A 12,406-nucleotide genomic window follows, 5' to 3' on the forward strand; every position below is an offset into this window, starting at 1 on the left:
CCTCCGTCTCCGTCACAGATGGACATTGAAGTTGCTCCCAAGAAAACTTGGGCAAAACCACCTGTAATCAAATTACAGAGTGTGAGATATACAGGTGCAATACTAAGTATTGCACAAAAACAACAAATCATCACAGCGAACAAGCTGTCGAGAAGTGGAAGAGAAACACTCATCCAAGCAAAGAACCCCGAGGACTATCGCAAAATGGTGAAAATCATTGAGAAATTCAATGAGGAAAATCCAATTCAATGGATTGCATTCCCATTAGAAGAAGACATCAAACCAAGGATGGTTTTGAGAGGGTTACCTCCAACTACGAACACGACAGAGATGTTCGAGGCCATCAGAGATGAGTATGATATAGAAGTCGTGTCGATTAAGAACATGACTTCAAGAAAAAGCGATAGAAGACACTTACCAATGTTTGTCATGACGGTGGAGAGGGAGGACACCGAAAAGCTAAAAGGCATCACTAACCTGATGCACATGAAAATTAAAATAGAGGACTTACGCAAAGCAACAGGGCCCACACAGTGCTTCAACTGCCAGGGCTACCATCACGCGCAGAGAGCGTGCTTTAAAGCACCCCGCTGCGTAAAATGCGGAGAAGAACACTCCAGCAAAAGCTGCCAATTGCCCAAAGATCAAAAGGCAAAATGTGCAAACTGCCAAGGACAGCACCCAGCAAATTTCAGGGGATGCCCAAGATGCCCTACATGGGGACGTCAACAGCAGCCCCAACAAAGACAGAACGCAACGGCGCAAAGAAGGCCACAAATCACTCCCGGCGGCCCATCATACGCCCAGGCAGCAACAACAAAAACACAAGATAAGGAAAACACCATCCTTATCTCAAGACAACACCAAGACGGCCTAGTTAACTCTGTGAAAGAGTTACTAACTAGAGTAGTCAACGAGGCGATAGCAGATATAAAGCTAGCACTGAACTAGTGCAAGCAAATAGGGGATACTTGAGGATAGGCTCCTGGAATCCAGGAGGCATAAGGACCAACCAGAATATACTGGACGAACTGGTCAATAGATACGAAATGGATGTCGTAGCAATACAAGAAACAAAACTTACAAACAACATAAGTATAAAATTCCCAGGATACGACATATATAGGAACGACAACACAGCAAGATCAGGTGGCACAGCAATCTTAGTGAAAAAAGGCATAGAGCACATCAGAATAATAACACCGCAACTAAATACTATGCAAGCAACAACAGTAAGAATACAAATGAGGCAAGGAGAAGTCAACATTACCTCCGCCTACGTAAGACCACAAGATCTACTGATCGACGACGACCTGAACACGTTCTTTAATAACGAACCCTCAATAATAATAGGAGACCTAAACGCAAGATCCCCTAATTGGAACGACAGAGCTACGAACAGAAATGGAAGACTATTAAATACCTACATCGAAAATAATGAAGACATTATGGCAATGGGCCCAACAGACCCTACTCACTATCCAGGAAACGGACTTCCCACACACATAGATATAGTAGTAGCAAAAAACCTAGGACTACAAACAGAGTTACAAACATTAAACGAAGGCACAACCGACCACAATCCCATCCTATTAGAACTAGGTACGTGGGAGGAAGAAAGCTCAATCAGAAGAATTAAAAAGAAAACAAAATGGACAAACTTTAAGAGACTCGTGAGCACTGGAATAAATATAGTTCCAGTGATAGAAACCCCACGAGAAATAGAAGACAAAGTCCTAGAGTTGGAAAACATCATCCAACAAGCGCTCCGAAACAGCACCACAGAAGAGGAAGTAGAAATGCATTCTGGAAGATTTAAGGATATACCACAAGCAATAAAAGACTTGATAAGAGAAAAGAACAGAGCAAAGCAAACAGCAAGAAGGACAAGGAATCAGGCAGACAAAAACAGATCAAACAGACTAAACAGAGAGGTCAAAACAGCACTACAACAACACCGTAGTGAAAGCTGGGATAATCACATAAGAGACATGGAAGAACAAGGACCACACATGCAAAACCTCTGGAGACTCCAGAGGATTTTGAGAACCGACAGAAAACCAATCCCCCCACTACACGGGGAAAATGGAATCGTATACACCATAGAGGAAAAAGCAGAGGTAATGAGGAGTACTCTCGAGAGAGAGTGTACATTAAATTACCACCCAGACGAAGACATCGACTTCATAGAAGAAGTCGAAAGACAAAGAGAAAGACCTGATAATCCAAACGAAATTATCCCTCATACAACACCAGAGGAGATACTGCACATTCCCGCAAAATTACAGGCCAATAAGCTTACTACCTGCAATCAGTAAGATTGTAGAGAGAATCATACTCAGCAGATTACAAGCGGAAACAGATAGATTAGAAATAATACCTGAAGCCCAATTCGGCTTCAGATCAGAACACTCCAGTGAGCTACAAGTGCTCAGACTAACAGAGTACATAGCAGCTGGATTCAATGATAAACAATACACAGGAGCAGCCTTCCTTGACGTAAGCAAAGCATTCGACAGAGTCTGGCATAAAGGACTAATATACAAAATGAGAAGATACGGGTACAGTGGAGCAATGACAAGGCTGATCTCGTCGTACTTGAGCAACCGACGTTTCAGAGTCCGGATAGGACAAGTCCTATCCGAACTCGGGAACCCGGAGGCTGGAGTGCCACAGGGAGCGGTACTGTCACCCCTACTGTACTCAATATACACAGCAGACATACCTAGAACACCAGGTACACTATTAAGCCTATATGCCGACGACACAGCGATAGCGGCCAAACATAGAAACATAGACACTGCGGTGAATAACCTCCAAACAGCACTAGACGACATAGAAGAATGGAGTTTAAAATGGAAAATAGCAATAAACTCCGATAAGACACAGGCTGTACTTTTCAAAAAGCGGCATCAGCAACCAGAAGAACAGGTAACTGTGCAAGACAATCCCATTGAGTGGAAAAGCGAAGCCAAATACCTCGGAGTAATTATGGATAAAGGACTAACATTCAACAAACACGTAGAAGCCACAGTACAAAAGGCAAACATGGCAAGAGCTTCTGTAAGAGGACTAACAGGGAGGAAAAGTAAACTCAGACTAAAAACTAAGATAAGACTAATAAACAGCATAATACTGCCCATACTGACATATGCATCCCTCGCCTGGGGACATGTATGCAAAACATCAAAAAAGAAAATACAAGCGGCTCACAACAACAGCCTTAGAGAAGCAGTCAACGTACCAAGATACGTTGCAGAAAGATTCCTCTTCAGAGAATTGCAACAAATCAGAGTGACAGACACGATGAAAGAAAAAGCCAGGACAAAGTTTGCAGATATAGAGAACCACCCCAACTACATACTTAGAGAGATGATGAGGTATGACGCTTTCCACAGATGGAAGCACAAAAGACCAAAACAACAAATTGTAGAATAAAATAAAAAGTACTAGAGAGAAAATAATACCAGAGAGAAAAAATAAAATACTAGAGAGAAAACAAAAACACCAGAGAGAAAACACCTCAAAAATAACAACAACGCACACAGAAGACAGTTCGTAGCTCAAAACACCAAAGACTATCGCAAAGCACAGAGTGGGCCCAGTTGCCTATAGACGATAAAGTCTATATTGTTATATTGTTTATATATATATATATATTTTCAATGTTATAGTATGGACTTTACACTAATTCTGATTTTTTGTTTCAGGGCCACCTACAAAAAAAAAATTATAAAAAACACAAAAAACCGGCCTCGGCCACCAAAAAAATTAAAAAAATGCTAACAAAAACCGGCGTAAGCCACCAAAAAAATTAACAAAAACCCCAAAACCCGGGCACGTAGGGCCCAACCCCTTGAGCACCAAGTCGCCGAACTGAGCCTAGGCTCAGAGCGGAGACTTGAGGCCCAAGTAAGCAATTTTAGTTCGCGGATAAGCCACATCATGATAACAGGATCATAGCGACAACGCGCTGTCCTGAGTTTTGCAACCGGTTAGGAAACCATGTTGGGGTTCTATTACCCAGGACCTCCACATGAAGAGCATTTGGCTGATAGTTGTGCCCCTATCGCGCATCAGAGTGCTATAGGGGGGAAAGGGATGGTCTAGAGCATTGGAGCGCGGTGGGGTGACTCCTGTATATACTCGAGTTAACACACCTCGCTCCAATGAATTGTTACACCCGAACGTAATTCTTAGGGGTGAACATGTCTCATAGGCTGGGTTTAATCAAATTGCTTGCTTGCTTGAACGCGTCGTCAGTTTCTGCTTACAAGCGAAGCATCAACATCTCCAGAAGATGCCAACCCCTAGTGTTGGCGAAACGTCGAGAACAAATCTCAACAGAAGACAACGGCCCAACAGCCCGAATAAACAGTTTAATAAGTTAGACGATGGCCGTGAAAGCCTAACGCAATTTATCAACGTGTTACAATTTTGGAATCAATTCAGAAAGGGAAATCTATAAATTAAAAAAAAAATGATAGCTACATTTGAAAATAATGGTGATGACGTTATCATACGAAGGTGGTATATCCTGTACATTAAATATAATTTGAAAAAATAGTAAATTAAAATCAAAAATCGACTTGTTTCGGAAAGCTCTAATAATGTTGTTTATTTAGCAACACACGTGCGAATTTTTGCATTTTTGTTACCCTTTACCAATTTGAAGCAACGGGTTATACATTTTTGGGATTAGATCAGCAAGAGAAATCTATAAATTAAAAAAAATGGAAATTCTTTAAAAAAAATGGTGATGATGTCATCATACGAAGGTCTTTCACCCAGTATATTAGATTATAATTTGAAAAAAAAGTAAAATAAAATAAAAAATCGACCTGTTTCGGGAATTTCTATAATTTTACTTGTCTAATAAATAGAATACTTGAAAGAGGTTATAAGCCTCGCCTAAGAAAGGTTGGTAGCGTATAGTGTACTAACGTTGTTGGTCGCGTGGACTAAAATCGTAATTCATTTAAACGTAAGATATCAATTTTTAGAAGTAATTTTTTTTTTCGTTAATAAGAATTTATTTACATTAGCTTTGCAAAACTATATTTAACTTTTGTATAGACAACATTGTAATTCACGATGACAGCAAAAACAAAATCTTTTTGTATTTTTAAACCTTCATTTACACTTTCTTGTTTACACAAATATTTGAAAAAACAAATGCAATTTTAAAAACTAAACAACGTTTCCTTTTTTTTTAAACTACAAACAAACATATATATATATATATATATATACATATATATATATATATATATATATATATATATATATATATATATATATATATATATATATATATATATATATATATATATATATATATATATATATATATATATATATATAACTATGAATGGTAAATATTACATCAAATAGTTTACTCTGACAAACATGCCGTACAGACTAGACATCTCGTGTATATTTTTTGCAAGCATGCTTGTCACATGGTTGGAAAATTTTTCTTGTCGATTTATTACGACTTCTTGGGCAAATGTAGCAAACGACGAATCACATTTGCCGACATATAAGGAGGGGGTAAAATGTCTTCAAGCCCAAGTATTTGAGGCGCTCGACGTAGAAGTTTCTTTGGTATAAAAGAAATAGTTGACCTGTGTTCTATTTGGGGTTTAATAAGTTCCCACGCAAATGTTTCTATTAAGTCAGATCTTTTGACTTTCTCTTCACGGTGGGCCGCTTTATAAACACAGCAAGTATTTATCGCGAATATGTTTAACAGATTATAAAACACGACCATTAACCATCGATTTGTTGTTCGTACTACGTTGTAATTCACACATATCTGATCTATGAGATCAACGCTTATTATTGTTTTATTGTAGCACGTTATTATTTCTGGTAATTTCTTATCTCCACTTTCTGGAATGCAATGAAATCGTTATTGTGTAATGAATCAAATAATACTACAGCCTTATTTTTTGTACAGTATGAAACTGTGGTGTAGTTTTCTAGAATACCAAAACGTGTAGTTTTAGGTTGTAGCATTTACAAATTTTTTGATATATAAATTCCTTGATATATATTAAGAGTTTACTATATATATATATATTGGAATCCCTTTGTATATGTATTAAATTGAAATCCCCTCATATATGCATTATAATAACGAAGAATTTTTTCCATGTTTCTTAGTTTGTATCTTTTAAGTTAAAATACCCGAAACATATTTCAATTCCTTCTTACGTCGGCTCGAGTTAATATAAACCATCTTAGAGTTGTTTATTTATTTCGCAACTGCGTATGTTGCTGCGTTTTCAAATAAATAATTTGCGTCGTAATTCCCGTTTGTATTTTGTTTATACCCAGCGCTTTGTTTATACCAAGTAATGTGAATTAATTTTTAAGATAATTTCATCACTTTCGCTGGAGCTGCGGTCAAGAGTGATGGGCTTCAGCGTTATGTCCAAATTCACGTCGAATTTGTAAAGGTTTCTGTTTTTGCCCCTTTTCAGGGAAATCTCCGTCTTACGTTATGGAAAACAATTTTAGTAGCAGTTAATCGTAGCAAATTAATGTGTATGAAGTCTAATTCTACCTGTTCCTGTTTTTTAAGAGGCAGAGTAATAAGTTTTGTGTTCAGTGCCGACTTCAACCACGAATAGTCAGTCCTATCGTAGTGTGAGATGTAGTTTTTTGTTCCAGTAATAGTTCCAGAAAATTTGTGTTTTTGTGAAATCCAGGTAACTTTTTATGTGTCAAATTTTAAAGTAAAGACAGACATTTATTTCTTAAAGTAATAATTGCTTTAATAATTTCATACTATAAAAAAGGATTTGTAATAATTAATAAATTGTAAAATTTTAGAGTTTGACTTTAGCTGTCAATTTATTTGTTCAGTTTTTTTTTAAATTTAATGTTAACTTATGACAGCTCGTTTTATTTTTGATGTTCATTTGTTTTGTTGTTAAAAAAGGTTAACCTCCATGCAGTAACAATTTTAAAAGTTTTTGTAGCAATTCCTCATTGTAAACAGATAGGACATAAGTTTTTTTTGTATTTTTGTATTTTTGTACTTCGTAACTATTCATATCGTATTGTTGTATTGTCTTATTTTTTCAACTGTTTGTGGTAAGACACAATAAATGTTAAATTTTTTTTTAACATTTTGTTTATTTTTTTAACTAACCCTTTTTGAGTTTCATTTGAAAAAGATATGTTCTGCATTTCTAATAATTATTTCCCTAGTCACAACTAGTTGTTGTAATAGTTATAATTAGGCACCTCGAAGTGGCGTCCTTGTTAAATTACTAGAGGTGTTTCCTGTTTCCTTTCTGTATTTTGTTTTATTTGTCTTGAGAGATTCATGACCTTTGTTCCATTTTTTTCTAGTTGCCCCAATCCAAACCCCTTGTCATTTACTTATCCATGACCCCAGCTCTCCTAACAAACCCTGAGTGCCGTTCGTACAAGTATCGATTTGTTTTGCTTGCCCCATCTCGAACCCCATAATTTCAGTCCCCAATTTTCAACCCCATAATCTTACCCTATGGTAGGCAAAATATTTCGTTACAAGGTTCTCTACCTTATCGTGGTAAAAAATAAAAGCCAACAATTGCTCATCTATAGTTAAGAATTTACTGGCAATAAAATTAGTTTGAAATGTATGAAGAAACATATCAAAAACCTCTGTTATCGGTGCAAACTTATCAATTTCTCGTCTGTCGTTTTTTGTTTTGATATCATCAAACCTTATATACCTTTTCTAGCATGCTTCTACACCACTGCCTTTTGAGTTATCCCATATTTTGCGAATATGTTTTCTGGACTTCTCAATAACCCGATGAGAAACAGAATTCCTATAAATGCCCTAACTTCAGTTTTCTTTGTTAGTTTTAGATCCCTCTTCCTTCGAAATTTGTCCTTGATTTTTTTTATTTACATAATCGTTGAATTCGTTATTATTTGAAGAACAGTATCAGTTTGATATAGTTTTATACAGTCAATCTCCAACACTACATTTCGGACATTTCCTTTTGGCCCAGGAAGTAATTTTATGCTATTGTGTAAACGAATACGAATATTTAAATTAATTCTGCTTTTTTTCCATTTTGTTGATTTATCATTTACCAGAAAAAAATTCGAAGATGTGTTAAAGATTTTTGGTCTTCATCTGAAGAACTCTCTTGTTAGGAATCAGTTTGATGGTCACTGTTAACTACACAATATCCTCTTTCGATTCATCTTTATCTTCTACGTCCAAATCACTTTTTTCTTTACTTGACAGCTTTTCATACCATTTTAACTAATCTGGAGAATTTGTACTAGTATGCAAACGTTGTTTTTTAGTTTTAGACACTTTTATATTTGCAATAAAATAAGCAAAATGACAGCACCACTTAATATAAAAAATTTAGAAGCTTTTTTACTTATTTATTATTACGATTTATTCTAAAATTAACTTTAGGTAAGTTAATAAACGTTACACTCGGCAGAACAGCCAAAATACGTAACGTGCTTTGTCGCATAGATTACAATGGTAATCCAGTTGTCTTTTCTAGCCGCTTGTTATCACCCCGATACCTTTTGCCTATATATTTAGTACTAAACAATAAACTTGATCTATTGTCAACAGCTACTTAATAGAATAGCCACTCCACCACGCTAGTTTTTCAACGGTCACTATAGAATTAAGCACGGACTACGATTGCAATCCACGCACAACAACTACTTAAAAGAAGCTGTCATCATTCCCAGATACGTAGCAGAACGCTTTATATACAGAGACCTACAACAGGTCAGGGTGACGGAAATAATGAAGGAAAGAGCCAGGATAAAATTCGCAGAACTGGAAAACCACCCTAGTCCCGTACTGCGAGAGATCATGAGATATGCTGCTCTCCACCATTGGAAACACAAGAGGCCTAAACAACAAATAGTAGAATAAATTAAGGAACCACAGAAAAGGGAAGACAAACTAAACAAAAAAGCAGTGAGAGAAACCAAAACAGGTAGTCAAAACAAAGTACCCGAGAGAAAAACAAAACCCTAGAGAGAACAAATATACTAACAGAGGACAATTGGAAAAACATATAAAAATCCGACGAAAGCCAATCAAAAACAATTATAAAAACAAAAACGAAAAACCCGGGAAATTAGGGCCAAAATAATTAATCAAAAAGTCTCCGGACTGGACATAGACCGGTGCGGAGACTTGGAGTCCAAGCAAACAATTTTAGATTCGCGGACAAGTCACTAGAGGATATCAGGAACAAACCGCGTCACGCTGTTATGAATTTGAATCGGTTAGGGAACCATGTTGGAGTTCTATTACCCAGGATTCCCACATGAAGAGCATTTGGCTGATACTTGTGCCCCAATCGCGCGTTAGAGTGCTATGGGAGGGAAAGGGATGGTCTGGAGCATTGGAGCGCGGTGGAGTGACTCCTGTTTTTAACTCAAGTTAATACACCTCCCTCCAATAAATTGTTACACACGAACGTAATTCTTAGGGGTGAACATATCTCACAGGCTGGGTTTACTTAAAGTGCTTGCTTGCATTGTAATCCACGGGACCAACCAAGAGTTTATAAAAATTAGTTGTGCTGTAGCTGTTTTGTTTCCAATAAAATCTACTAAATTGTAATATATACATACTATGGCCTCTGTATTTTGGGACGCACAAAAAATTATTTTCATTTACTATTTAAAACATGTGGAAACAATCAACATGTACTACATTGATTTATTGGAGCGTTTAAAGAACGAAATTGCAAAGAAAAAGTCTCATTTGTTAAGGAAAAAATTGTTATTACACGAAGACAATTCATCGTGTCACAAGTCGATCAAAACTTGGGAAAAATGCACAAATTGGGATAATGCTCAGATAAGGAAGTAATGGCCAAAGCTGAAGCCTATTTTAAACGACTTATTGACCGACGCGACGTGTGTAAAGTAAAATTCGATTAGGATGACTTAATTAGATACTAACACAAAACAAACACTCAAGCCTGGAGCTCTGTAAAATAAAAATTATTTTTTAACAGTTAACTAAAATCAAATGTAATACTCTGGACAGTCTATATCACTATTAAAAACTAAATTTACTATACGAACTGCAAAAACACTAAAATATCTGGTAGTTTATAAAGACGAACAGATAAACTAAGACGTCTTATAGTCAAAAATACGCTGATAAATTTCGTATGTTGCCACAAGAAGAATACAAGTTCTAATGAAAAACTAGATGCTACATGCAACGAGAGAAAACAGATCTCTGGAGCTTTAAACTAAAAAAATTGTAACACTCTGAGATAAAGAAAAAAAAAGAGTTTAAATCAGTACTAAACTAGTCGTATATTTAAATTTTGTAGAATTTTACTGCACTAAAGGAATAATATTTCGCTGAAGGCGGCAGCCGCCAAGACATAGAGAAACTCGATACTACGAATAATAGTTAAGCAAAAGATATACATTTATGAGTTTGGATAAGAAACTTACTAACTTTACTAACATCATTTCACGCAGCTTGAACAAAATGTTGACGAGACAGCGAAATGACTGGAAGATATATTTGGAAATTTTACAGGTATTCTACTTGTTGGATAGTTAAATATAAGTTCAGTCAGGGTTGAGGATATATTATTTAACCTTTAACTACGGGCGCCCCTCCATTAGTCATAACTACGTGCGCGGTGTATTCTGTACACCACCGACTAAAAACTCAAATGAAAGCCACAACTAGGTATTTTTAGTACATATATTGTATATAATAAATGTAGGCATATATTTAAGAGAATGTCTTAACATAAAAAATAATACATAACGAAAATATAAAGATTAGCAACAAATATAAGAACAAAAACTCAACCACTTCTTTTTCTCTAAAAATAACCTTCTTGAGATTCTTGTATATTAGCTTAACATTAAAAATATTATAAAACTAGTATATAAATCTAAAAACTAGGAGTAAATAATCATTCACAAATGAACATATTTGAGAATATGTGTGCTATTCACTTTCGTTTTCTTCCTCGTTTGCGTCTACTTAATTACAATTTGCACAAATTGTAACAGAGTGCTCTTTACAAACCATTCTATTACATTTGTTGCAAGATATTGTTGTAACTATATTTTTGCTCCTTCCACAACAATGGCACCTCCCCCGTTTTTTTGCTGGTGGTTCTTCATCGTGGTCATCTTGTACGTTTTTGTATTTCTTCAAGAATATTTTTAAATCCAGAGGTAAACTCTGTATTTCCGCCCTCTCAGAAAGATGAGGTCTTATCAATGCCAATGATAATTCTTTTAGAAAAACTCTTCTATATTTTTGAGGATTGTCAATGTTGGCAGCATTGTACAGGATCTGGCTGTTAATTCCGGCAATATCCAGGAGTTGAAAAAACAATGCCATTGGCCATCTTCGTGTTCTTCGGGATACCGAATAGGTACTGCACATTTTGTCTACAGTGTCTACGCCTCCTTTATGTGAATTATAGTCTAAAATTATCATTGGTTTTCCTGTTTCGGGATCTACTGTAGAATTACTGTGCATGGTAGATAGGAGAATGACAGCTTTATTTTTTTTTTTGGTGTGTAGGATACAATGGTAACTTCTTTCTGAAAACCAAAAGTGGATGATCCAATTGGTGTGTTTTTTCTTGGTAAAAACTCTGGAGGTAGTTCCCTTTTATTTCGTTTAAGTGTGCCAACCATCGTTATCTTTTCCTTCAAAAGGTCAATTGCCAACGGATAACTCGTATACCAATTGTGGCATGTTAAATTACGGTTTTTACCTTTCCAAGGTTGAAGCAGGCGATGGCTAATATCCGTTGGTGTGTTAGATTTTTTGTAGGGCCCTTCCGGTTGTTGACCACAATACACCTCAAAATTGGTGACATAAAAGGTCTGCGCGTCACATAACACAAACACTTTTAAGCCATACTTTGCAGGTTTACTTGGAATGTATTGCACAAAGTTGCATCTACCTCTAAAAGGTATCAACATTTCATCGATAGTCATTTCTTCTCCCAAGGAATAGTTGCTGCTACAGTTTTTCATAAACGTATCAAGAGTAAAGCGAATGGCAGCAAGTTTGTCAATTGATTTTCGGTCCTTTCGAGTATCTTTGTTGTCAAACCTAAGAGCAGCAAGCAAAAATAAAAATCGATCTGCGCTCATACAGGCTCGAAAGATTTCTGAGCCGGTACCATCTTTTGTCCACAATTCGAGGAAGTGTGTATAATTTTGTTTTTTAGTCCCTGCAAGAAATAATAATCCTAATAATGCCATGATTTCCTGTTTAGTCGTATCTTTAGCCCGTCTTGGCCGTTCATAATTTAATCGCATTTTTGCAATCTGCAAATTTGTACATTCAACTATATTTTCTATGATTTCATTTATAAAGAGTTTTTCAAAAGCACTTAGTTCCGTA

General features: G+C 36.1%; 1 protein-coding gene across 1 annotated transcript in view; it reads left to right on the plus strand.

The window, feature by feature from the left end:
* The first annotated feature begins 6,423 nt into the window (after positions 1–6,423).
* LOC140442783 (uncharacterized) overlaps positions 6,424–12,406 on the plus strand; it is a 45,122-nt gene continuing 39,139 nt past the window's right edge. Inside the window, exon 1 of the mRNA XM_072533756.1 lies at positions 6,424–6,716. The gene's annotated coding sequence lies outside the window, so the exon portion shown is untranslated. The remainder of the gene's footprint in view (positions 6,717–12,406) is intronic.

Source organism: Diabrotica undecimpunctata, chromosome 6, assembly GCF_040954645.1.
Source record: "Diabrotica undecimpunctata isolate CICGRU chromosome 6, icDiaUnde3, whole genome shotgun sequence".
NCBI classification, from domain to species: Eukaryota; Metazoa; Arthropoda; class Insecta; order Coleoptera; family Chrysomelidae; genus Diabrotica; species Diabrotica undecimpunctata.